We start from the raw sequence: 26911 nt of genomic DNA, 5'->3' as shown, positions 1-26911 counted from the left end.
TATCTCGTGCCTAGTACTTGGGAGTGCCTATGTTTTGGCAAGACTAGCAGCAAATTTGCTAAGTTCATGTACTGGACAGTGAACTTGTAAGCATCTACTTTAATACATGGCCTGACTTTGGTTTACATCCTCTGGTTCAGGTCTCAGATCTTGCACCAGGTCCAGATCTCCAGGCTCTCCCTCCACTACAGGGGGGACTGTGTCTGGGCATCCAGAGCTTCCTGTACCCATGCAGATGCCCCTGTACTGAGCCCAGCCCAACAGCAGGGTCCTGTGCTGCAGGGAGTGATGTGCAGGACTCAGTAGGGGGCGCTTTCCCCTCACACTCAGCATTAACTCCACTGTGGTGCTAACAGGGTCAGTGTTGCATTAAACAACCTCTTTTCAACGAGATGTAAAGCTACAGTCCTTAGCTCTCATACTCGTTGCGGTGCTGTTTGAGGGAGTGGGACCTTTACCCCGATGTTCTGCCCAAATCCCAGGTGAGGTCATAAGTACATTTGGCCTCCCTTAAAACTTTCCCTGCAGTTTCCAAGGGCTGGGATATTGTTTTTTATTCCCTGGGCACTGACCCCACGTTCAGTGCTGCACAAGGGCAGTGGAAGGGACAGTCTCTGGCCATGGAGCTCACTGAGTAACGTAGCCCCAGACAGTACAGTTCAGAAACATCAAGCCCCAGGTGAGGGGCCCTCCTGTGATAATGCAGAACATTGAGGTTGTTTTAAATCATCTCCCACCTTTGGTGGCTCCTAGTGCAAAGGCTCCGCAGGAGACATCTGCTTTTAGGGAGAGATTTAAATGAGGGGGGGGGTGGTTGTGTGCAGCACAGGGAGAGGGAAATCCAAGCACAAGGGGTGGCTTGGCCTGGGGCACTGTTACCAGTGCGGGAGAAGGACACCAAAGGGGACAGTATGTAGAAGGTTGGCACAGGTGGAGTGGGAGCAGACATGTAGGCGGGGTCACCATCCCTCACTTCCTGCTCTGTACTGCAGTGCAGTGATCCTGACAGCTGCTGGGCTACACCCCAAAAGTGGCTGCATTTCAGCAGCAGGTGCAGAGATCCCTGTATAGCAGTTTCACCCTGCACATTCCTCAGTGAGAATTCAGGGCTCAGTGCTCTATGGAAATACAAGATGGTATTATTTAATTTCTCGAGTCGTCAGGATGAGGGGTCCCAGGGAGGCTTTGCATATAAGGGAATGGAGTTTTGCAGTCACAGCTCCCTATACCCAGCGGTATCTGGGGAACCATATGATGCTACCAAAGACACGATTTCCTGATACACACACTCTCTGTCTCTCCCTGTAGCTGTGGCTCCAGTGTTCATTGATGTGCTGGGCCCCCGGGGTCAGGGGATTGGACTGGCCTGTAGATCCGCAGGCTGGTTCCCCAAACCTGAACTCCAGTGGGTTGGAAAGAACTGGCAGAACCTGGTGATGGAGATTGTGACCAACGTGACTCAGGACAGGGAGAATCTGTATAGTGTTGTGAGTCACGTCACTGTCACAGAAGGGGAAGACAATGGAGACATCAGCTGCATAGTGCAGAATGGCCTGCTGGAGACCGAACGACAGTCGGCCATTCACCTCTCAGGTGAGTCTCCACATGCAGAAGGGGTCGCCATGGGAGTGGGGGAGGGATGCGGGGCTCGGTCACTTGGGAATTGCACTCAGCTAGGACCTGTTTCTGGTACTGAGACAGGAAATGTCCTTCTCATCTGATTTGTGAGGCCATTGGTGATGGAGGTTTCTGTGATCTGGATAAACTGCCTGTCAGGAGCTGGGCTGAGGAGATGACACATTAAGTTGATAAAGGTAACTGGGCTGAGAGATTGAGGGTGTGTCTACACTAGAAATGCTACAGGAGCAACACTGTGGTTTAAACACTGGCTACAGGGACAGAAGGGGTTCTTCCATGGTTGTAGTAAATTCACCTCTCTGGGAGGTGGTGTCTACACTGGAGTTTCACGTCCTCTGTGATGTATTTAAGCCGACCTAACTCTATAGTGTAGACCAGGTTTCAGACTCTGAAAGGGGTTTGACTTAGTGCTGCATGAAACACCTATAATAATATCAAAATCAATGTAGCCCACATTAAATGGATTAAAAACTGGCTAACTGATAGCTCTCAAATTAATTGTAGTGGGGAATCATCCTCCAGTAGGGATATTTCTAGCAGTGTCCCACAGGGACCTGTTCTGGGCCAATGCTATTCAATAGCTTTATCAATGAGCTGGAAAGAAATATTAAATCATTGCTGGTAAAATTTGCAGATGACCCAAACATTGGTGGAGAGGTAAATAATGATGGTGAGAGGTTGGTACTACAGACTGACTTGGAGCTCTTGGTAAGGGGGGATTCACCCTAATAACATGCTGTCACAGATCCACAGAACCAGTGCAATAACCCCAGTTTTAGAATAGTCTCTGGGAGGACCTTTCATTGTGACAGACCCTCTAGGGGTCCTACTTCCCACCCCCCAGGAAAAAACACCTGGCTTCACCACCTCCTTAGATTCAACCCCTGGGCCTTCAGCACCCCTGTTTCCCACTGAGAGCTCTGTTCAGCAAGTCCCACAGAGACAGACCCCTAAAGGAGACTGATACAATCTTGGGGAGCAATGCATCTCCTCTGTCAGCATTTGTAGTGACACTCAGCCAGTGTTGTAAAACAGAAGAGTTTATTAGTCGATTGACGCACATAGAATATCAGGGTTGGAAGGGACCTCAGGAGGTCATCTAGTCCAACCCCCTGCTCAAAGCAGGACCAATTCCCAACTAAATCATCCCAGCCAGGGCTTTGTCAAGCCTGACCTTAAAAGCCTCTAAGGAAAGAGATTCCACCACCTCCCTAGGTAACCCATTCCAGTGCTTCACCACCCTCCTAGTGAAAAAGTTTTTCCTAATATCCAACCTAAACCTCCGCCACTGCAACTTGAGACCATTACTCCAGCGCAGGACATTCTTGGTTAGCACAGAGAAAAGAAAGTTACAGCATTGTCCATCCTGGACAGCACAGAGTCCAACGCCCTGCCCTCTGACCTCTCTGTCCCATTTCAGGTGTGCCCCAGCTGCTTCCTGCAGCCCACACTTAGCTTCCACCTCACACACCCCAGTCCTTTGTGGCCCAGTGGGGCAAATACTGCTTGGCTTCCTGCTGAGAGGTAGGCCAGCCATGGTCATTGGTTACTAGGTATCAAAGTCCCAGTGACTTGGATTTGCCATTATCTTCTCAGATGCTCCACTGATATCAGACTTTTCTCCCCACTAAGGCTACGTCCTCACTACGGGGGGGGGGGGGGTGTCGATTTAAGATACGCACATTTGAATTCGACATATCGCAGCCGACTTACCCCGCTGTAAGGACGGTGGCAAAATCGACCTCCGCGGCTTCCCGTCGACGGCGCTTACTCCCACCTCCACTGGTGGAGTAAGAGCATCGATTCGGGGATCGATTGTCGCGTCCCGACAGGATGCGATAATTCGATCCCCGAGAGGTCGATTTCTCCCCGCCGATTCAGGCAGGTAGTGTAGACCTAGCCTAAGTAACAATACAGCATGTAGCGGAAACCGAGGCACACATAGACTTCATAAAAATATTACAAAAATTACCACTTTGTTACACATGCATTTCAACATGGCCAAATGCAAGGTGTAATGGGGTACACACTCTGCCCCTCTGGGTTTGGCCCCTTGGCCCCTCTCCTCCATGAATCAGGGACACTTCAGTCTGGTGCAACACCCATGTTCTTTATTCGTGATCAGTTTCCCATCACCAATTTCCAACTATATACAGGCTTTACAACTGCTTGGCTTACCACAGGCATGGCCAGCAACAGACTAGGAGGCTCCTAGTCCCTCTGAGCCTGACCACCCACTCTTAGTCTCTGGCCCCCCCTTTCTCTCACTTCCTTCCAGCCTTAAAGCTCCTGTTAATGAGGCTGGCAGGTGTAGTCAGTTACCAGGCAAACATAGGGCAGTTCACCCATCCCCAATCCATTTTCCCTGATTGGGGCTCGAGTGGCAGGAGCTGATTAAGGGCTTCTCCAGCAGTGTCCTGCCACACACCTCCCCACTTAAGCAACCGCCAGGTGGGACCTGGTCTGGCCCCTTCTCCCTTTGTCTAGGAGTTTGCTCCGGGGGAGCCCACCACTTCCCACTGGGTGATCCCTGGGATCCTTCTCGCAGGGTTTGTCTATCCCCCACCCACAGAAGGCAAACTGGGTAGGGGGCAGACTGCCCCACAGGTCTGCTGGTACGCAGAGGTCCTTACACCGGTCACAGCCTAGCGATTGTCCTCCCAGCTACTCCCCCTTTCTGTCCAGCAGAAACAGGTCTGGAAATCGCCCTGGCTGCCTGGGGCCTCAGGTTCAGTTACCCAGCCCAGGGGGATCTGACTCTCCCTGGGGGCTTCCCCTTAGAGTCCTTGGGCCTCCTTCCCTGGCTGTCCTAGACAGGGGCACTCCTTTGGCCCTTCTCCACCATCTTCATTTTGCCTTTGTTGTCTAGGGTTTGGCTCTCCTGTCCTCTGGGGACCAGGGTCCTCCCCCTCACTGAGGCTGAGGGGCGTAGATCACAGAAAACCCCTTGGGAACTGCCAACCGATGTGCCAAGACTTACTTCTGCTCCTGCTTTCCCTGCCAGCCTGGGAATCTAGCACCCTGTCTTGTTGAGCCAGATACGCCAGTCTGCTCCAACACAGATCCAGGGTCTGAACCACGTGTCCCAACGCTGCAGACTTAACTGAAAGCAACTTGCAGAAGTGTTCCTATCTTTAACACTCAGATGCCCAACTCCCAATGGGGTCCAAACCCCAAATAAATCCATTTTACCGTGTATAAAGCTTATGTAGGGTAAACTCATAACTTGTTCGCCCTCTATAACACTGATAGAGAGATATGCACAGCTGTTTGCCCCTCCCTCCCAGGTATTAATACATACTCTGGGTTAATTAATAAGTAAAAGTGATTTTATTAAATACAGAAAATAGGATTTAAGTGGTTCCAAGTAGTAACAGACAGAACAAAGTGAATTACCAAGTAAAATAACATAAAACATGCAAATCTAAGCTTATTACAGTAATAAAACTGAATACAGATAAAATCTCACCAGTTCCAGTAAGCTTCCTTTTACAGACTAGTCTCCTGCTAGTCTGGGTCCAGCAATCACTCACACCCCCTGTAGTTACTGTCCTTTGTTCCAGTTTCTTTCAGGTATCCTTGGGGGTGGAGAGGCTATCTCTTTAGCCAGCTGAAGACAAAATGGAGGGGTCTCCCAGGGGTTTAAGTAGACTTTCTCCTGTGGGTGGAGACCCCCTCCTCACTCCTATACAAATCCAGCTCCAAGATGGAGTTTTGGAGTCATATGGGCAAGTCATCCTCCCCCCAGTCAAGAATTTGTCATCCTGACAAATCACACTCCCTATTATACCAACTCACTGGTTCCCTCCAAAGGGCCTCAGAAAACCCACTTTAGCTTCCACAAGCCTGTGTGCTAAATAAGAACATAAGAACATAAGAAAGGCCGTACTGGGTCAGACCAAAGGTCCATCTAGCCCAGTATCTGTCTACCGACAGTGGCCAATGCCAGGTGCCCCAGAGGGAGTGAACCTAACAGGCAATGATCAAGTGATCTCTCTCCTGCCATCCATCTCCATCCTCTGACGAACAGAGGCTAGGGACACCATTCTTACCCATCCTGGCTAATAGCCATTTATGGACTTAGCCACCATGAATTTATCCAGTCCCCTTTTAAATATTGTTATAGTCCTAGCCTTCAAATGTATTGGCTCCTCACTAGTCACCCCAGGTGCATCATAAGTTAACCGTTTTACTGGTCTTATTACCTTGTCTTGTCTATTGAGAATATCTGTTGCCGTGGTAGGGGGGACATCCTCTTGAGCGATGGATGGAGAGGTTTCCTCTGAGGGTCCCTTGGCTACTGGCATAGGCCCCTGCATTTCTAGTTCTAACAGTGGAGGGTCCAAGGTGCCCAGGACATCCTCCACCTGTATGTCTCCACTGTCCAATAATTTGTGTGTTGCATCAAACGGGGGTCCCACCAGCGGCACAGGGGTGTCAGAAATGGGCCGAAATATTTCTGCCATGGGGTTTAGGGCGGAGGAGGAGGAACTCTCTTTTGGTTCAGCTGATCGAGGCTGAAATCTTGTCTCCATTCCAGTATACACCATGGTTGTGTCTTCCTCCTCAGACTCACTCTCGGATGTGCTGCATAGGGGTAGGTTAGCTGCAGGGGGCCAGCTGTCCATATTGGATGGTGGCTTTGGTCTAGCACCTTTGTTCTGCCCGGTTGCCCTGTTGTGGCTCATCTCATAAGGGGTGCCTACCAATTCCCCCACAGGGAGCAAAAGGTTTCTATGCACTGCCTTTGTCTGCCCTGGACTCTCTTCAGGTTTGATCTTGTAGACTGGCAGGTCTCCCAGCTTTTCCATCACCATGTAAGGTATTGCCTTCCATCTGTCAGCTATCTTGTGTTTGCCAGCAATACCCAAATTTCGCAGCAGGACTCTGTCCCCCAGCTGGAACTCCTGCAAACGTACCCTAGCATCATATTGATGTTTGTTGCGGTCTGTGTTCTTCCGAGCCGCAGATTTTGCTAAGTGATAAACATCCCATAGCTTTTCTCTTAGTCAGGATACATATTGCTGATGAGTTTCATAGCTATCTCCATCCTCTGATACACCAAAGCACAGGTCTATGGGTAATCTTGGTTCTCGCCCAAACATCAAGAGATATGGGGTGACTCCCATAGCATCGTTCTTTGTGGCGTTGTAAGTATGCACCAGAAATGCGACATGTTGGCTCCAGGTTGCCTTCTGCTCTGGTCGCAAAGTCTCTAACATATCTAATAGGGTTCGGTTGAACCTCTCTGGGTGAGGATCACCTTGCGGGTGATAAGGCATTGTCCTAGACTTTTTAATTCCCGCTATCCTCAGCACCTCCTTCAGAAGGTGGCTCTTAATGTCCCGCCCCGATCCGAGTGTATCCGGGCTGGGAATCCATAAACTGAGAAATATTTTTCCCACAGTACTCGAGCGACAGTTGTGGCCCTTTCATCACGTGTGGGATATGCCTGCGCATACCGCGTAAAATGGTCAGTCACTACTAGAATGTTCCCAACATTCCTCTTGTCTACTTCTAAAGACAAGAAATCAATGCATACCAGCTCCAAAGTTTTGTTGCTGATGATATTCTTGAGATATGCAGCTCTTGTGGGCAGAGATTTCCTTTGAACACATCAAGCACAGGTCTCACATTTCCTGTGAACATCTTCAGCCATCCAGGGCTAATAGAACCTACTATGAATGAGTTCCAGGGTCCTCTCCATCCCTAAATGTCCAAAGTCATCATGCAAGGCCCTCATGGCCAGGGCTCTGAACTCTTTTGGCAGCACTAGTTGTGCTCGTTGCTTTTGTAAAGGGTCCGTGGTCATTCGGTGTAGCACTCCCTGAATCAGTTTTAGTTTGGTCCATTCTCTCAATAGTAGTTTACCCTCCGGGTTAGATGGGGTAACCGCAGCTGGGCTTTGCCCCTCCCTTTTGGCAAGTAGTGTATCAAGAATGTCAATATCTTGCAGCTGGGCTTCTTGCCAATCAGCCGCATTGAGCATGGGCAAGGGAGATTGGTCCAATGCAATATAGTTCACTGAAGTAGAAGGCACGCATTCAGGGGGCAGGCCCAAAGCTTCTGCAACACATCCATGAAGGCTCTCATGGCCTCTGGCTCTCGGCGACTCACACTGCAAAAAGCTGTCACTCCATCCTTGGGTATCACAGCAACTTCTGGTGCCTACAGACACCTGGACAATGCATTTGCATCTACATTGCTTCTCCCTGATCAGTATTGAATGCTGAAGTCATAGCTAGCCAAAGCGGCCACCCATCTTTGCCCTGTAACATCCAGCTTAGCACTTGTTAACACATAAGTAGGTGGGTTGTTGTCTGTCCACACCTGGAACTGAGCACCATACCAGTAGTCTCAAAATTTCTCAGTGATGGCCCATTTCAAGGCCAAGAACTCCAGCTTGTGGGTGGGATAGCGAGTTTCACTATCAGACAGTCCTCGGCTGGCAAAGGCTACAGGTTTACGTTTTCCTTCCACTTCCTGGTACAGTACTGCTCCCAGACCCTCCAAACTGGCATCAGTATGCAGGATAAATGGTTTGCTTGGGTCAGCAAAGACTAGGACTGGAGCATGAGTTAGGCAAGTAATGATTTCTCGAAAAGCCCTTTCACATCTCTCATCCCACCGTGGCCCAATTGGTTCGAAGGGGCCATAGTGTCTCTGCACAGGAGGCTTTGGGGACCTCCCCTTATTCTTGGTCTCAGATTTGTTCTTGCTAGACTGGTATCCCCTGGTAAGATCATTCAGGGGTTTACAATCGTAGCATAGTTTTTTCATAAATCTGAGGTAGTAGCCACTAAACCCAAGAAAGGTCTTGAGTTCTCTGTAGTTACTTGGACATGGCCATGCAGTGAGTGCTTCTATTTTATCTGGATCAGTATTCACACCCTCTTGGGACACGATGTGACCCACATAATTCACTGAGATTCTGAAGAACTGGCATTCGTCAATTGAAAGCTTCAAACCACAATCCTCCAACCTATCAAGCACTTTAAGAAGTCTTTCTTCATGCTCCTCCAAGGTTCTTCCAAACACAATCAGGTCATCCAAATAAACTAACACTTGCAGTAAATTCATGTATCCCACAACTTTCTCCATAAGACGTTGAAATGTGGCAGGTGCTCCAGAAATCCCTTGGGACATGCGTTCAAACTGATAAAACCCTAATGGTCAGATGAAGGCTGTCTTCTCCTTATCTTCTTCTCCCAGAGGAATCTGGTAGTATCCACTCTGAAGATCCAACACAGAGAACCACTGGCTTCCCAGCAAACAGTCTAAGGCATCTTTGACTCGGGGCATTGTGTACTGGTCAACCACAGTACGGCTGTTTAGGGTGTGGTAGTCAATACACATCGGGATTTTCCCATTCTTTTTACGGACCACCACAATGGGTGAGGCCTATGGGCTGCGGAACTCTGTAATGATGCCATTCGCAGCCAGCTCCTGAAGATGTTGTTGCACATCTTCCATCTTGGAGAGAGCAATCCTCCTAGATCTCTCCCTGAAAGGTCGAGAGTCATGTAGTCTGATGTTGTGCTCTACTCCTTTTGCACATCCCACTCATGCAGTAAGAACACCTTAGACCTTTCACAAAGTTTCCTCCTCAGGCAATCTTTCCACTCCTCGGACAATGGTGAATCTTCAAAGTCAAACTTTGCTGGGTCTATTGTCGGAACTTGAGTCTCACACTGGGGTTTTACAATTGATTCAGGCTCGAAGAGGTCTGTTATCTTTTATCCTTGCTTCACAACAACATCTCGACTTGTTTCATTAGCAATCAGTATAGTCACCTTTTCCTTGGCTGCAGCAGGTAGGGTTATGACTCCACTGGGTACCAGCACTCCTTTCGGGAGCTCTCCTTCGACCGGCTGCTCTACCATTGCTAATGCCCCTTTACTGCCTTTCAGTCTGGTACTCATGACAAGCACTTTTTGCTCCATCCTTGCAGGCAAGACTAAGGGGGTTGTGCCCACGTACTTCAGTGCCCCAATCGGTAGTTCAGATGTCTCCTTTTTAGCGTTCTCAATTTTCCTATAGGCTTCAGCACAAAGCGTATGGATCATCAGGGTATTCAGGTACTGGTCCCCAGCCCACCGTCTGCAGTAATCCGCGAGCACCTTGAAGAGACTGGAGTTAGTCCCTATCAGCACAGACACATCAGAGGTCCCTTTAGGGTCAGGGCATATTAAGACAGCTGTGTCTACCTCTTCTCTTACCCCAGCAACCTCCTCTGGGAATTCCAGGTGCACTATGACATACCCTTGGTAGGGGTATTCATCCATGCTGAGGCCACACGGACCAACGCCAGTCAGTGGCTGTATAGGCAGGTGCCTAAGCATCTGTTGGTAGAATGACTGAAATATAATAGTCACTTGAGATACAGTGTGAAGCACTGCTTTACATTCTGTCCTTTCAATCCTCACTGTGACCTCTGCTCGAGGCCCTATCAGTCCTGCGGGGATCCCAGCTGGACGGTCTTTTCTGGGGGAATCTTCAAATCCTGCAGGCCTGGGTGGTCCCCGTCCCCAGACCCTCTGGCAGCTACCGGATCTCTCCCAACTGATCCTCAGCTTTCCATACAGTAAGGAGAGATTTTCTTCATTATGGTACTTGGCAGCACTGTGTCCATCCTGACCACATCGGTAGCAGAAGAATTGTCCTTTCCCCCTTCGCCTGGGTGGGACAGTGGCTCTAAATGCTGACTTCTCCATCACCACAGTCTGAGGCTCCTTATTCCTGGAAATCTTAGCTCGGTCAATGGTGCTTTGCAGTTCAGCTATCCATTCTGTCAGGACCTGCATTTGTTGGACAAGTTCCTCTGTGGTGCTCACCATCAGTACACTGGCCATTTGCAGTGGTGTTGTGCTGGCTGGCTCCAATGTTTGGGCTTCCCAAAACTCGCTGGCAACCTGCCTTTCTTCCTCTTCTCTGACTTGTTTTATCAGCTGGGAGTAACTTGGGGGATGTTCCCATCGTTCTCTTAGCCGGAGATGAAGTAGAATCGGGTTCTGATACTGAGTTCCTCTTACAATTTGAGCCAGTCTGGTCTGATCCATCTGCTCAGCAGTCACTGCTCCCCTCATGACAGCTCTCTGAAGCAGTCTCTCCAGCCTCTGTATATAGGCTGAAATCTTCTTGCCCCTTTGCTGTCCGGAATTAAGGAACTTACAGTAACTGTCTTCAGGGCCCTCTATGCTCCCGAAGGTATGATCAAAGGCCTCTAGGCAGTCCTTCACACTGACCCCAGGGTCAATGAGCTTCAGGGTGCGAATCACATCTAATGCTGGGCCACTAAGACATCCTCGCTTTTCTGCATTGGGTACGGCCCACTCCTGCACCATTTCAGTGGTATGCTCCAACCAAGGTTCAAACTCCACTTCCCCATTAAATAACCTTAACTTACGACAAGAGTTTGACCTAGCATGGGACAGCACAACCTTTTCCAACATTTGCCCCAGTGCTTTTGCCCAATCATCGGCTGAGGCTGCGGCCCATGAGGTAGAGGCTGCAGAGCCGGGGCCCAACAAACCTGACATATTAGCCATTATACAAACAGTAATTTCCTCAAAATATAAACACAATTGTTTCCCAATGTAGTGGAACACTCAACAGGTGTTTGCGAGGGATACTGATCCAGGGATCCCGGACGAGCCTCCAAAAATGTAACCCTTCTGCCCGTCTGAGTTGGCTGCAACAAGGGCCAGGTTCAGTATCTAGGGGTTCCGTTTCAATAACACAATGCAAAACCGGCTCGAGCCCCCACCCAGTGACTTGGGACAATTACATACCACCCCCCGGGCGCCTCTAATAGGCAATACTTCCCCTCTCGCAAGCACGGAGTCTGAGTGTAGCAAAGGTTCAACAAGGACAATTGCAGAGTCCTGCATTTAGGACGGAAGAATCCCATGCACTGTTACAGACTAGGGACTGAATGGCTAGGCAGCAGTTCCGCAGAAAAAGACCTAGGGATTACAGTGTATGAGAAGCTGGATATGAGTCAACAGTGTGCCCTTGTTGCCAAGAAGGCTAACAGCATTTTGTGCTGTATAAGTAGGGGCATTGCCAACAGATCGAGGGACGTGATCATTCCCCTCTATTCAACATTGGTGAGGCCTCATCTGGAGTACTGTGTCCAGTTTTGGGCCCCACACTATAAGAAGGATGTGGAAAAATTGGAAAGAGTCCAGTGGAGGGCAACAAAAATTATTAGGGAGCTGGAACACATGACTTATGAGGAGAGGTTGACGGAACTAGTATTGTTTAGTCTGCAGAAGAGAAGAATGAGGGGGGATTTGATAGCTGCTTTTAACTACCTGAAAGGGGGTTCCAAAGAGGATGGATCTAGACTGTTCTCAGTGGTACCAGATGATAGAACGAGGAGTAATGGTCTCAAGTTGCAGTGGGGGAGGTTTAGGTTGGATATTAGGAAAAACTTTTTCACTAGGAGGGTGGTGAAGCACTGGAATGGGTTACCTAGGGTGGTGGTGGAATCTCCTTCCTTAGGGGTTTTTAAGGTCAGGCTCAACAAAGCCCTGGCTGGGATGATTTAGTTGGGAATTGGTCCTGCTTTGAGCAGGGAGTTGGACTAGATGACCTCCTGAGGTCCCTTCCAACCCTGATATTCTACGATTCTATGAAAATCCTTTTAATAAAGGAGGGAAAAAATGCAGCATTATATTGGGGAAACACCACAAACAGGATTCATAACACAAACCATGAGCAAAAGACCCACCCCCAAGTAAGTTTGGCAGTGTCCTTTTCCCCTCAGGGTCTTAAGTCCAGCAACCCAAAAAATCACCCAAAGTCCCAAAAGTCCAACACCCCAAAAGTCTCTTGAGTCCAGCAAATGTAGTGGAACACTCACCCAAAAGTCTCTGTCCTTGGTCAGTGTAGCCCCAGAGTTCAAAAGTTTATCTGCAGAGTTTTACCTCCCCGCCTGGGTGGAAATGGGGGTGCCCCTGACAGGGGTGTTAAGGGGCACCTTATGTGGTCTAAGGCTGACTGCCCCGCCTCTCTGTGGGGTTCTGTTGCAGCCTTCACTGTGAGCCACTCCGCTCCACCAGCCATCCCGTGAGCCGCTCTAGCCGTTCCGTGAATGGCTCTGCCAGCCACTCCACTCCACCAGCCTTCCCGTGAGCCGCTCCAGCCATCCTGCAAACTGTTCTGCTCCGCCAGCCACTCAGCCATATATCTTCAGGCCCCTGACTACTTAACACAGCACTCAGTGATTTTAGCTTGTAGTAGGGGAGCCTAAGTTCTGGTGCACCATTGGCCCAAAGTGAATTCAGCTCAGCAGCCTGTCACTAGACTCCTAATGGAATCAAAATTAGCTCTGATATTCCACAGTGAAGGGAGGAGACAGTGTAATTGGTGTTTCCGGCCCTCAAAGGGGGCCCATACCCTCCAGTACAAATACCTGTCCCCAGCCTCACTCCATTCACTGGGTTTTGGAACCCATGCCCCTTGTCTAGCGAGTGCTACTTAGTTGATGGCAAGTCCCTCTGTCATAAAACAGTTCCACTGTCCTTGAGTCATATAATCAGGGTAACAACACTTTATTCTTCCTGCCCCAATAACAGAGAAACTGGGGATCCCACAGCAGCCAAAGTGATCATTTGGGCTGCTGTGGGCTTATGCTAGGCAGGGTCGGTGTGCCTATGCAAACAAGATCAGCCCCTGAAGTTCTTTTGCACAACTCACCACAATTCACCACCAGATGTCAGGGTAGAGCTCATCCTGACTCTGCTTACACATCCTAAGGTGCTGAGGGAGTTGGCTGATGTGATTTTAGAGCCATTGGCCATTATCTTTGAAAACTCGTGGCGATGAGGAGAGGTCCCGGATGATTGGAAAACAGCAAATATAGTGCCCATCTTTAAAAAAGGGAAGAAGGACAATCTGGGGAACTACAGACTGGTCAGCCTCACCTCAGTCCCTGGAAAAACCATGGAGCAGGTCCTCAAGGAATCAATTTTGAAGTGCTTGGAGGAGAGGAAGGTGATCAGGAACAGTCAACATTGATTCACCAAGGGCAAGTCATGCCTCACCAACCTGATTGCCTTCTATGATGAGATAACTGACTCTGTGGATATGAGGAAAGCGGTGGATGTGATATAACTGAACTTTAGCAAAGCTTTTGATATGGTCTTCCACAGTATTCTTGCCAGCAAGTTAAAAAAGTATGGATTGGATGAATGGACTATAAGGTGGACAAAAAGCTGGCTAGATTGTCAGGCTCAACAGGTAGTGATCAATGGCTTGATGTCTAGTTGGCAGCTGGTATCAAGCAGAGTGCCCCAGGATTTGTCCTGGGGCTGGTTTTGTTCAACATCTTCATTAATGATCTGTATGATGGGATGGATTGCACCCTCAGGAAGTTAGTGGATGACACTAAGCTGTGGGGAGAGGTCGATACGCTGGAGGGTAGGGATAGGGTCCAGATGGACCTAGACAAATTGAAGGATTGGGCTAAAAGAAATCTGATGAGGTTCAACAAGGACAAGTGCAGAGTCCTGCACTTAGGACAGAAGAATCCCATGAACTGCTACAGGCTGGGGACCAACTGGCTAAGTGGCAGTTCTGCAGAAAAAGGAGCTGGGGATTACAGTGGACGAGAAGCTGGATATGAGTCAATAGTGTGCCCTTGTTGCCAAGAAGGCTCACAATATATTGGGCTGCATTAATAGGAGCATTGCCAGCAAATCGAGGGAAGTCAATATTCCCCTCTATTTGGCACTGGTATTGTGTAGTATTGTGTCCACTTTTAGGCCCTACACTACAGAAAGGATGTGGACAAATTGGAAAGAGTCCAGCAAAGGGCAACAGACATGATTAGGGGGCTGGGGCACATGACTTATGAGGAGAAGCTGAGGGAACTGGGATTATTTAGTCTGCAGAAGAGAAGAGTGAGGGAGGATTTGATAGCAACCTTCAACTACCTGAAGGGGAGTTCCAAAGAGAATGGATCTAGACTGTTCTCAGTGGTACCAGATGACAGAACAAGGAGGGACGGTCTCAAGTTGCAGTGAGGGAGGTCTAGATTGTATATTAGGGGAAACTTTTTCACTAAGAGGGTGGTGAAACACTGGAATGGCTTATCTAGGGAGGTGGTGGAATCTCCATCCCTAGAGGTTTTTAATGCCTGGCTTGACAAAGTCCTGACTGGGATGATTTAGTTGCGGTTAGTCCTGCTTTGAACGGGGGGTTGGACTAGATTACCTTCTGAGGTCTCTTCCAACCCTTATCTTCTATAATTCTATGATTCCATGTCTTCCGGGAGGGCCTGCACAAATTATTCAAGGATCACCCTGTCCATAATCTCTCCGGGTGTCCGGCCTCAACCACCGAGTGCCCCAGTCCGTGAGCTTCTGGGCAAAAGCTCGGGGCCGCAAACCCCGTGTCCACTAGCCCTCCTGAAACTTCTGTCGGTACTTTTCCACTGACAACCCCATCCTGTCTAGGAGAGCCACCTTCACTTTGTCGTAATCCTTGGCCTGTTCATCACTGAACCCCATATAGGCAGCTGGAGGGTCCTGGAGGGCCTTCTCTTGCTCGGCCTGCCAGGCGAGTAAGGCCTGCCTCTCCACCTGGTGGGATTGCTGGAAGGCCTGCAGTGCTTTCTGCATCTCCTCTTGTTGCTTGGCTAGCCACTGCACGGTTCCCTCCATCTTCGGGTAGCCATGCCCTGGTGGTGGCTGGAGATCCCAGACAAGACCCCATGTGTAACGGGGTACACACTCTGCCCCTCTGGATTTGGTCCCTTGGCCCCTCTCCTCCATGAATCAGGGACACTTCAGTCTGGTGCCACATCTGTGTTCTTTATTCGTGATCAGTTTCCCACTACCAGTTTCCCACTATGTACAGGCTCCACAACTGCTTGGCCTATAACAGGCTGGGCCAGAAACAGACTAGGAGGCTCCTAGTCCCTCTGAGCCTGAGGTCCCACTCTTAGTCTCCACCCCCCCCCCCCCCTTCTCTCACTTCCTTCCAGTCTTAGAGCTCCTGCTAATGAGGCTGGCAGGTGTGGTCAGTTACCTTCACCCAGCCCCAATCCATTCTCCCTAATTGGGGCTGGAGTGGCAGGCGCTGATTAAGGGCTTTTCCAGCAGCACCCTGTCACACAAGTTTTCACATCTATGAACAAAGAGCGTAGGTCACAATTGCAGGATGGGAGACTATCCAAGAAATCAGTTACTGAAAAGGACATGAACGTGAGCTCCCAGAGCAATGCCGGAGCTAAGATGGTGAATGCAGCCCTTCTATGTATAAATGAGAATATCTAGCAGGAGAAAGGAGGTGACATCACCCCTGTGTGTGGTGTTAGCCAGACCACTGCTGGGTACTGTGTCCAGTTCTGGTGTTCACACTTTAAAACAGGATGTTGACAAACAGGAAAGTGCTAAGAAAACAGCTACAGGAACAATTAGAGATCTGGGAACCTGCCTCATAGTCAGAATCGTAGGAGCTCAAGTTATAGAGCTTATCCAAGGGAAGGTTAAAAGGTGACTTGATCATGGTCTGTGAGTACCTACACAGGGAGGAGATTTCCGACAGTCGATAGGTCTCTAATCTAGCAGACAAAGGAAGAACAAGATCTGATGGCTGGAAGTTGAAGCTAGACAAATTCAGACTGGAAATAAGGTGCAGATTTTAACAGTGAGGGGAATTAACCGTTGGAACAACTGCCCTAGGGACGTGGTGGATTCTCCATTATTTGGAATCTTCAACCCAAACTGGGCGTCTCTTTCTATAACATCCGCTCCAGCTGGAACAGAAGTTCTGGGCTGGATGCAGGGATCAGTGTGGGAGGGTCTCTGTCCCGGGCTATACAGGAGGTCAGACTAGATGGTCATAATGGCCCCTTCAGGCCTTAACATCTATGAATCCATGAACTCATGACAAACTGGGGCCAGCTAGGAAAACAATTGTTCTCTGCTGAACAGGCAGGGCTGGGTATGGAGCTGCTGGCTGTTGGCTTGTAGCAGCAGGAGAGATTTGGGCAGAGCAGAGTCCTGGGTCTTGGAACCGATGATGCGCTGGCTTCTCTAGTTGCAATGCTCCCATTTGTGGCTATGATTAGAGCATGAAGGGGATGTTCCCTTCAGTCCTGGGAATTTCTGGGGTCCCTGAGCCAGGACTCAGCTGTGAAGCCAAATGGCAAACCCCATTCTCCAGCTCTACAATGGGACTGTGCTCCTCACACACTGCGCTCTCTGTTTGCCAGGTAACATCTTCCCCCGTGTTTATCCCTGGCTGGCTGCATTCTGGGTATTGTTCACTCTGGTTCTCATTGCTGCTGGAGCTTGTGCATATCTTGGATACACAGGTAATGGGACTGTGTTATTTGCATGTTTAGAGCCCGGCCCTAGAGGGCACTGGGCTGGGGCATGGGAGCATTTTATTGTTCAGATAGTTACCTTGTATTTGTTTTAGGAAATAAACCAAACTAACAAACACACCGGGGTCCCCGGCCCCACCTGTATTAGTGTATTGCTCAGTGTTTCCCCTTCCTTCCCTGTCTCACTGCGATGTCTGATTCTCTGTCTCACAGCGAAGAAAAAGGCCTCTCAGAAGAAACGCTCTAAAGAGGAGGCTCTGTTAAATCTTGGTAGGTCTCCTGCAGTATCTCTTGCTCTGTCTGTTGAGATGTGTGAGCTCTGTGACTGCTTGGTGTTATCTATGGGCTCCGTGCAATGAAGGGATGGAGCCAGGAGGTCTCTGCCCAGTGGTCCTCATCTCCCCCACGTTCTCAAACATGCTGATGGTAACAGGTTGACAAATGTGTATTTTGCAACAGAAACCCAAAGGGTCCGTGCTTGTGAGATTCCCTGCACGTCGCTGCAGCATGGAGACGGGTTTGTAGTGACAAATCTGGGTCATATTCTGTCCCACTAACCCTGGGCAATTGCTCAGTGGCTAAAGGAAACGACACAGCTAGGTCAATGATGCTCTGTGAGATGATTCCATCCTGTGACTGTCGAATGCACAGGACACAGGGAGGGTGTTTAGCCACTAGAGGAAGCTCGTAATGGCAGTGATGAATTCTCGATCTCTTGATGGCATCAGATCCAGACAGGGCACCTTTCTGGAAACTGCTGTAGTCAAACCTGAGTTATTGGGCTCAGTGCAGAGGGAACTGGGTGAGATTCTCTGGCCTGTGATATACAGCAGGTCAGAACAGATAAACTAATGGTTCTGCTTGGCCTGAAACTCTACAAATCTGTGACATTCCCTCTTTCATATGGGCCAATAGATGCAGCAGCAACATTTTATTAAGTGCACAGTCTAATTTATTCCACTGTGAAATTTTCAATATTTAGTAACAATATTGGTTTGCATTGTGATGGTTCTGACCCGTTCTGCTGGGCACTGCACACACATGCAGGGAAATACAGATGACAGGTGCAGAGAATGGATACAACATGCCAGCATGGTGACTGGGGTTCTCCTGGCAATCACAGCCTGGAAGAGCTCTGAGGATCCTCCTCTTTCATCTCCTCTCTGCCATGCCCTCTCGTGGCCACATTCCTCCAGCTAGGGAGGGCTGGATGGGACTCCCCTAGCAATCAGTGCTGTTCTGTAACTAGCCACAGGGGTTGCTGTGGAGTAACTGACCCCGCCCCATGGTTCTACCAGGCCTGTGCTACACACAGCCCTGCACCAGTTTAACTCAAGGTGTGTTTTGAAACCTAATTAATTAAAATGGAGCAAAAGTGTGTGTAGAAAGGGGCTAAGGAGTGAGAGACTCCCCATGTCTCCTGTGTGTTGGTGCATATCACAAACCGCCAGCCCTGCTCCTGTCAAACCTGCCGGCTCCTGCACTGGGGCTGGGAGTGCGGGTGTGGGATGTCTGTGACTAACCTCAGTCATTAGGCAGTGTTCAGCACCACCTAGACACACCTAGACACCTAGACACCTGTGTGTCTCTGGGTCTGACTCTTTTCTCTTCCCCATTTCAGAGACTGAGAAGAAGACCTGGGAAGCAGGTACTTGGCTAAACCCCTAGTAAATGTGTGTCTGTGCTTTCATACTATAATGAGATAGAAATATCACCACATGTGCTGTGTGGACCTTAGTCACCTTCAAGAACATCTCCCCCTGCCCTGGAAATAGCCAAACACTGCAGGGTTTGCAGCTCAGATTTCAGTGTCATCCTGAACAACAGAGAGTGAACTTAATGCATATAGGATGGCAGGACTCAGGCTATGTCTACACTGCCCAGTGTTCAGATTACTGGAGTGTGAATAGCAACACACACTAATGTGCTGCACTGTGACAACCCTGTTTCGATGCTCTGGGTGTGAACTAAAAGGTTCCTAGTTTACATTTCCAATAGTCGTCTTTGAAGAGGACCAACTAGGTGATGTTTAGAGAGCAGTCACAGTGCAGCACTTTGGTGCATGATGCAAATCATATCCCCAAATGCCAATCTATGGGGCTGTGTAGACAAGCCTGAGCCAGGGGCTGGGCAAACTTCCTCCATGCAGGTTTGTGGGTATATCTCAGTTCTGACCTGCAAAATAGCTGCTATCCCAATGCTGGGCTCCCCACTTACACACAACTCTGGCAGTGCCCCTCAGTGTTCACCCACTGCATCCCGGCTATATCAGTGCTGGGCTCCCCACAGCACTGCCAGTGCCCCTCAATCCCCACCCACTGCCTCCCTGTAATCCAGACCAGAGCTCCACAATCCTGTCAAGTCCCGTAACCGCCCCTGCCCTCATACACACCATACATGCAAAGTCAGTGGAAGGGGTCCTAGAATTGAGCTTTGCAGTGGGTCCCCATGGGACAAACATGGCCACTGACTGTAGCCCCTCTGCTATCACAGCCCTGGGCTTCCTCCACCAGCTCCAGCTCAGTTGGCATCCCTCAGTATCCACCCATAGCTTCCCTCCTATTCCAGCCCTCAGCTCCTCAGTCCTGTCCTGATCCCTCTCTCCTAGTCTAGGCCTCGCCGTCGAATGAACAGAATTTCAAAACCCTAATATGCTCTGGGTGGGCTCTGTGAGGTGCACTCTGATGGGCCCCACCACCCACATTATTCTGACAAGATGTTAGACCCAACGTTTGGAACAGCCCCATGTCACTGTTCTTGGAACAACCCACACTGAACCCACGATGGTCTCCTTTTCTTCTCTCCGCAGAATGCCAGGATCTGCATAAGACGATTGGTAAGTTCATCCACCTTCCCTTAGAGAGCCCTGGGCAGAGGCTCCCAGACATACATGGCGCTTAGCAGATCCAGAAGCACCAACACTGCAAGGCAGGGCTGAGTGAACAGTTTGGGCCAAAATTTGAGTTGCATTAGTCATCTCAGTCCCATCGCAGCACTATGACCTCTCTGCAGCAGACACAGTAGGCAGACAGGTGTCACCTTACCTTTGACAATCCAATGCCAATCACATTGTTCTGATGCAGCAGAAGGGGGCCGGCCACTCTCTATAGATGACTGCTGCAGTGCAGGCTCTTCTAGGCCCTTTCCGGAACATGGTTCATGTTTTCGTGCTTTGTTGCCAAGCCCAGATCCCAGATTTGAGCCCCAAACATTGACATGTCCATCCCATAATTACATCTGGAGTGCGTAGCTTTGATGCTCCAAAGGGCTGTTACTAACACAGAAAAGGAATTCCCCTTAGACAGAAGAGTTGTGAATGTCAGAGCTGTAGTCGGAGCCACACCCACGTCTTCCATCAAGGTTAGATGCTTTGCAAATCCCAGGTCTGCTGTGTGTTGGTGTGTTTTACAAAACAACAGTCCAGCTCCCATCGAAGCTGCTGGCTCTTGCACTGGGACTGAGAGTGAGGCTGTGGGGGTCTGTTACTAACCCCAGTGGTTATGGGGCACACAGCACCTGTCTCTGTCTAATTCTTTTCTCCTCCCTATTTCAGATGTTGAGAGGAAGGCATTGGAATCAGGTACTTGTGTCTGTGCTTTCACAGTGAACAAGATAGAAAACCCCCAGCAAACATTGTCTGTGCTTTCACACTGTAACAAGAGAGAAAAATCCCCTATACAATGTAGGGACTTCAGTCACCTTCATGATCATCTCCACAGGCGCCAACTTTTGTTGGCGCCGGTGGGTGTTCGCACCCCCCCCTGCCCTGAAATCCCCGCCCAAACTCCGCCCCTCCCTGCCCCTATTGAACCCCTCTCCAAATCCCCGCCCTGGCCCTGCCTCCTCCCCCAAGCGCGCCGTATTCCCCCTCCTCCCCTGTCCCGCCCAGGCTTGCTGCGCAAAACAGCTGTTTTGCGGCACAAGCACTGGGAGAGGGGAGAAGAAGGAGGCGGCGGCGTGCTCAGGGGAGGAGGTGGAGGCGGAGTGGAGGTGAGCTGGGATGGGGCAGGGAGCTGCTGGTGGGTGCTCTGCACCCACCAGTTTTTCCCCATGGGTGGTCAAGTCCCAGAGCACCCACGGAGTCGGCGCCTATGATCATCTCCCCCTGCTCTGGGACGTAAGAAACACTGCAGAGTTTGCGGCTCAGATTTCAGTATCATCCTTAACAATGGAGAATGAATGTAATGCACATGGACTGGAGGGACTCAGGCTATGTCTATACTGCCCAACAAGTCAGATTACGGGAGTGTGAATAGCAACGCGCACCAAAGTGCTGCACTGTAATAACCCGTGTGGATGCTGTGGGCATGAATTAAAAGGTTCCTAGTGTGCACTTATACAGTCCTATTTGAAGAGAACTGCGTTAGTGTGAACTAGGTACTGTTTAGTGCACATCAGCCACATCCACACAGGACAGTTACAGAGCAGCATTTTCATGCATGCTGCAAATCACAACCCTATAGGCTGAACTATGGGACTGTGTAGACAAGTCCTCAGTCAGGGGATGAGCAAACTACCTCCATCCATGTCTGTAGTGTAGACCTGACGCGCAAAATATCTGAGCTCCCTGCATGCAGCTCTGCTGGTGCCCCTCAGTCCCAGCCGCAGTCCCCCACCTATCCAAGCCCTGGGATCCCCATGTCATTGCTGGTGTCCCTCATTCGCCACCCACTACTTCCCTGCTATCCCAGCCCTGAACTCCGCAGTCTGGTCCAGTCGTGTTCTCTCCCTTCGTTCATCCCCCTCCTATTCTAGGCCTGGGTCGCAAATGAACATAGACTCCAAGCCCTACTACACTCTGTATGTGCTCGGTGAGGTACAGTCTGAGCCACAACCCACAGTGTTCTCATAAGAGCCGAGACAGGAGCTGACCCCACGGCTCGAGGAGTGGACATTAATCCAGTGCCACACAGCCCCACGGACCCTTCCCCAGCTAAGCTTCTGCCAACCACTAACCCTAGAGTTACACACTTCTGCAAATCAGCACCACAAAGGGATTGCATGGCACAGAAATAGGAGGCCTGAGGCCAAATGACAGGCTGCAGCAGTGCAGGCCTCCCTCCACCTGATACATGTTCTTGTGTGATGCTCCCTCCCCTCATTCCTGGCAATGCCAGCAGCTGGAGGTGCTGCCTCCCCAGGGCAATTTGTGGGCTCATTTTAGGGGCTGATCTGAGACCTTTTTTTTCCTTCATTACCAATAGTTTTGTCTGATGTGCTGTCAGTTCTGAGACCCTTGGCTCATTGGGTACATCTACACTACAGTTGGGAGTGAGCTTCCTAGCTCGGGTAGCCAAACACTCGCTAGCTCTGCTTGAACTAGTGCACTAACAACAGCAGCATGGGTGGGGTAACAGGGGCAGCGGCTCATGGTAGCCGTCCAAGTACGTACCCAGGGGGTCCAAGTGAGTTTGTATTTGAGCAGCTAAGCCAAGCTGCTACACATGCTACCCCCAGCTACCCTCTGCTTTTAGCACATCCTCTCAAGCACAGCTAACACACATCTGCCGCCCAAACAGGGAATCTCACTCCCAGATGCAGTGTAGATGTACCCAAAGTTTGGAACAGCCCCACGTGACTATTCTTGGAACAACCCACACTGAACCCATGATGGTCTCCTTTTTTTCTCTCCCCAGAGTGCGACAAGCTGCGTGAGACGATTGGTAAGTTTATCCACCTTCTCTTAGAGAGCCCTGGGCAGAGGCTCCCAGCCACACACAGTGCTGAGCAGATCCAGAAGCACCAGCACCTCAGGGCTCAGTGAACAGCTTGGGCCAAAATCTGAGTCGCATTAGAGTCACCCCAGTCCGAATGCAGCACTGTGAGCTCTCTGCAGCAGACACAGGGTCACCTGCTCTCATGTCTGGTTAGACAGACAGGTGTCACCTGGCCTTTGACAATCCAATGCCAATCACATTGTTCTGATGCAGAAGAAGGGGGCCAGCCACTCTCTATAGATGACTGCGGCAGTGCAGGCTCTTCTGGGCCACTCCCAGAACTTGGTTCATGTTTCCATACTTTGTTGTCAAGCCCAGATCCCAGATGTGAGCTCTAAACATCAGCACTTCCATCCCCTAGTTACACCTGGAGTGCGTAGCTTTGATGCTACAAAGGGCTGTTAGTAACACAGAAAAGGAATTCCCCTTAGACAGAAGAGTTGCGAATGTCCAAGCTGTAGTCAGATCCAGACCCACATCTTCTGTCAAGGTTAGATGCTTTGCAAATCCCAGGTCTGCTGTGTGTTGGTGTGTTTTACTAAATGACTGTCTGGCTCCTATCAAAGCTGCTGACTCCTGCACTGGGACTGGGAGTGAGGCTGTAGGGTGTCTGTTACTAACCCGAGTGGTTATGGGGCACACAGCCCCTGGCTCTGTGTCTAACTCTTTTCTCCTTCCTATTTCAGATGCTGAGAGGAAGGCCTTTGAATCAGGTACTTGGCTAACCCCAGTAAACATCTGTCTGTGCTTCCACACTGTAACAAGATAGAAAAATCCCCTATACAATGTAGGGACTTCAGTCACCTTCATGATCATCTCCCCCTGCTCTGGGACGTAAGAAACACTGCAGAGTTTGCAGTTCAGATTTCAGTATCATCCTTAACAATGGAGAATGAATTTAATGCACATGGACTGGAGGGACTCAGACCCTAGAGTTACACACTTCTGCAAATCAGCACCACAAAGGGATTGCACAGCACAGAAATAGGAGGTCTGAGGCCAGGTGACAGGCTGCAGCAGTGCAGGCCTCTGTCTATGGGATACATGTTCTGGTGTGATGCTCCCTCCCCTCATTCCTGGCAGTGCCCTCGGGGAATGTCTGTACTCTGTTTAGCAGCTGATATGGAACTTTGTTGTTTGTTTACAACTGTTTAGTCTGACACGTACTGTGAGTTCTGAGACTCTTGGCTCATTGGGTACATCTGCACTGCAGCAGGGAGCGAGCTTCCCAGCTTGGGGAGCCAGACACATGCTAGCTCTGCTTGAGTATCATGACCCGGATATGGGCGGTCAGGCTTAGTGTTAGAGCAGGCGTCAGGTGTGAGGAGGCAGCAGGGTCAGATTACCAGGAGATCAGGGAGAAGGAGCAGGTAACACAAGGGAAACAGTCATGAGCAGGGAAAAATCCAGTTTCATTGACAACTTCCTGGGCCTGTGCTTCATTTAAATACAAGCAGAGAACCAATCAGAACCCACAGCATTCCACCAATCAGATAACAGAAAGGGAGTCTTCTGTCAAAGGTGAGATTGTAGGTCTGGTAGCTGTCAGCAGTTCGGGGGGGGGGGGGGGGCTGGTGCTTACTGGCTCATAACAGCCAGTGGAGCAGGTTCCAGGACATCTCCCTGGCATCAGTCCTTTGCCATGTGAGCCCTCTGGGCAACGCTGGACCGGGCTTTTTGGGGGTGATCATTATGCAATGCTCATACTACTGCAGGGGTGGGTATATTTTCCACCAGCCCTCTGTTGTGATGGGGGCCGCATCCCCAGTTAAGATACCAAAGCCTGCCAAAAAAACAATATAAGAACATAAGAATGGCCCTACAGGGTCAGACCAAAGGTCCATCTAGCCCAGTATCCTGTCTTCCGACAGTGTCCAGTGCCAGGTGCCCCAGAGGGAATGAACAGAACAGGTAATCATCAAGGGTTTTCCAGGTAGGGTTTCAAAAGTGAGACATGAAACACTGGGTGAAACTCCTGGGAGTGGGGTGGTTGATGTTCAAAAATGACTGAGTTAACCTATTGCTGGATCCTAAAGGGACCAAGGAACTGAAAGGCCAACTTGTGAGTGGATCTGTCTGTATGGAGATGCTGCATAGGGAGCCATACATTTTGTCCCACAGAGTAGGTGAGGCCTTGCTGTCGATGATGGTCTGCGTACCGTTTATAGTCTTCACTTGCCTATTCATGCCTCATGGGCCTGATAAATCCACTGTACTAGGGACTGAGGAGGCTGGGATAGGAGAAGACATAGGTAATTGCAGGTGGAATCAGGAGTGGTACCCTTAGTTGGTGGAAAGTGGTCTTTGATCCATGGATGAATGGTCTATGTTGTTATATGCAAACTCTGCAGAAGGGAGAAGCGAGGACCAGTCACCCTGGTGGTGGCTGATGTAACATCACAGCTACTGTTCGAGGATCTGGTTGGTCCTTTTTTTTTGGGCCACTGGATGTTGGAGAGTATGCGGAGAGAAGACACGTGTGGACCCTTATCAGGCAAAGGGCACCAGAACCAGGCCATGAACTGAGGCCACTGATCAGAGATGATGGGTTCTGGAAAGTCATGGAGGCGGACTGCAGTTTATATATAGTTGGACCATCCCTTCAGCGGAGGGTATGCCCGTTCAGGAGACAAATGGGGCCATTTTAGGAAAGTGTTCCGCTACTGTCCGTATTGCTTTGAATTTGTTGGACTCAGGTAATTCTACAATAAAGTTCACACAATAGCTGCCCAAGGTTGAGATAGGATGTCCAAGGGATGGAGGAGACCTCTGGGTGTGTGTCATCTTGGCATAGGCACAAATATCACAGGAGGCAATGAATGACTGTATTATGGGGCACATCCGGGGCCACCAAAAGGGTCGGCATATTAACCATTAGGTCTTACAGTTCCCCAAGTGTTCCACTAGAAAAAATCATGGCAGACCACAACTGTTGCTGGACCTGGAAGAACACCAAAATGTTCCTCTCCTGTTCCTGATCCCTTTCTGGGAGTTGTGCTGTTGTTTGTTGACAATGATTTGTTCATCAGGTGGAATTTCTGAGGCAGAGATAGAACGAATCAATGCAAGTGTATCCTGGTGAGGAGCTGTGCTGAGAATGTTACGGCACAGGGCTTCGGCCTTGCTGTTTTGGGTTCTGGGACAATATGTGATGATGAAATCAAATCTTGAGAAAATAGGGCCCAAGGAAGGTGCAGTTGGTTTAAGACTTTTGCCCTTCATATGAACTCATAGGTATGATCAGTGAATACCTCATACCAACCTGTATTGGCAGGGAGGTAATGGAAATGCGCTTCAGAGAAGGTTATGGTGCCCTGCCCCTGTGGGATCTTTCCTAGGACAGCCTGAGCAGTTCAAACTTGGTGCAGATCATCCAATAGAAGTGACGTGGCTCAGAGGAAGACTTCCCAGTTTGATAGCACCAGGATGTTGCCCTCCAGAAAGGGGAGGCCCAGTCTTGGGCTTTCCCTGATACCAGGCTGATAACCATCTTTGCACAATCAGTAGAGAAGGACTGAGGACGCATCATGAACCGAAGGTGACATTGGTTATAAACCCCCGGAATTGCTGGCAGTTACCATCTAACCATTCAGGCAAATGTATCAGAGAACAGGGCTCCATGGACCGTGGCTGGAGAGTGGCATTTTCCATTCACAGCTGTCTTACTCACTCCTGGTTCTGCACTTGCTGGTTCTGCAAGGTCAGGTGGGTAGCCCGAGCCTGCAAGGCTTGGTGTCTGCCTGAAGGCAGGCAGCCCACTCTAGCATGTCTGGTGCTCCAGAGGGCAGAAGTTGGGTAGCTGGATCCATTCTCCCAGCACCAGGCCCACTCCTGTAGCCTACGTGGTCTGTGCAGACGGTCACAACTGGGACAGGGGTGGTCAGGCCCAGTGGTCAGAACAGAGGTCAGAGGTCAGAAGTCAGGAGCCAGGCCAGGCTACCAGAAGAACAGAGACCGAGATAGTGCAGAAGGGCAGCCGGAGAGTCAGGAGGCAGCAGGTCATGTTACCGGGAGATCAGAGTCAGGCAGCAGGAGCAGCTAGCACAGGGGAGGCAGCACTAAGCAGGGGGAACCCAGTGGCACAGGCGACTTCCTGGTCCTGTGCTTGGTTGAAATAGAAGCAGGGAACCAATCAGGACTCCCGGAGTTCCACCAATCAGATCCCAGGACTGGAATCCTCTGTCAGAGCTGAGCTTCACATGCTGGGGACTGTTGA

At 50.0% G+C, this 26911-nt stretch overlaps 1 protein-coding gene and 1 pseudogene across 1 annotated transcript in view; one reads left to right on the top strand and one right to left on the bottom strand.

Moving 5' to 3' along the window:
- LOC135893047 (butyrophilin subfamily 3 member A2-like) overlaps positions 1–26911 on the bottom strand; it is a 308768-nt gene that overhangs the window by 130979 nt on the left and 150878 nt on the right. The gene's annotated exons all lie outside the window — the stretch shown is intronic.
- LOC135893198 (butyrophilin subfamily 3 member A1-like) overlaps positions 1–26911 on the top strand; it is a 46700-nt pseudogene that overhangs the window by 2195 nt on the left and 17594 nt on the right.

Source organism: Emys orbicularis, chromosome 21 (genome assembly GCF_028017835.1).
Source record: "Emys orbicularis isolate rEmyOrb1 chromosome 21, rEmyOrb1.hap1, whole genome shotgun sequence".
Taxonomy (NCBI): domain Eukaryota; kingdom Metazoa; phylum Chordata; order Testudines; family Emydidae; genus Emys; species Emys orbicularis.
The sequence above is the reverse complement of the archived record's forward strand: the minus strand, read 5'-3'. Positions and strand labels throughout refer to the sequence as shown.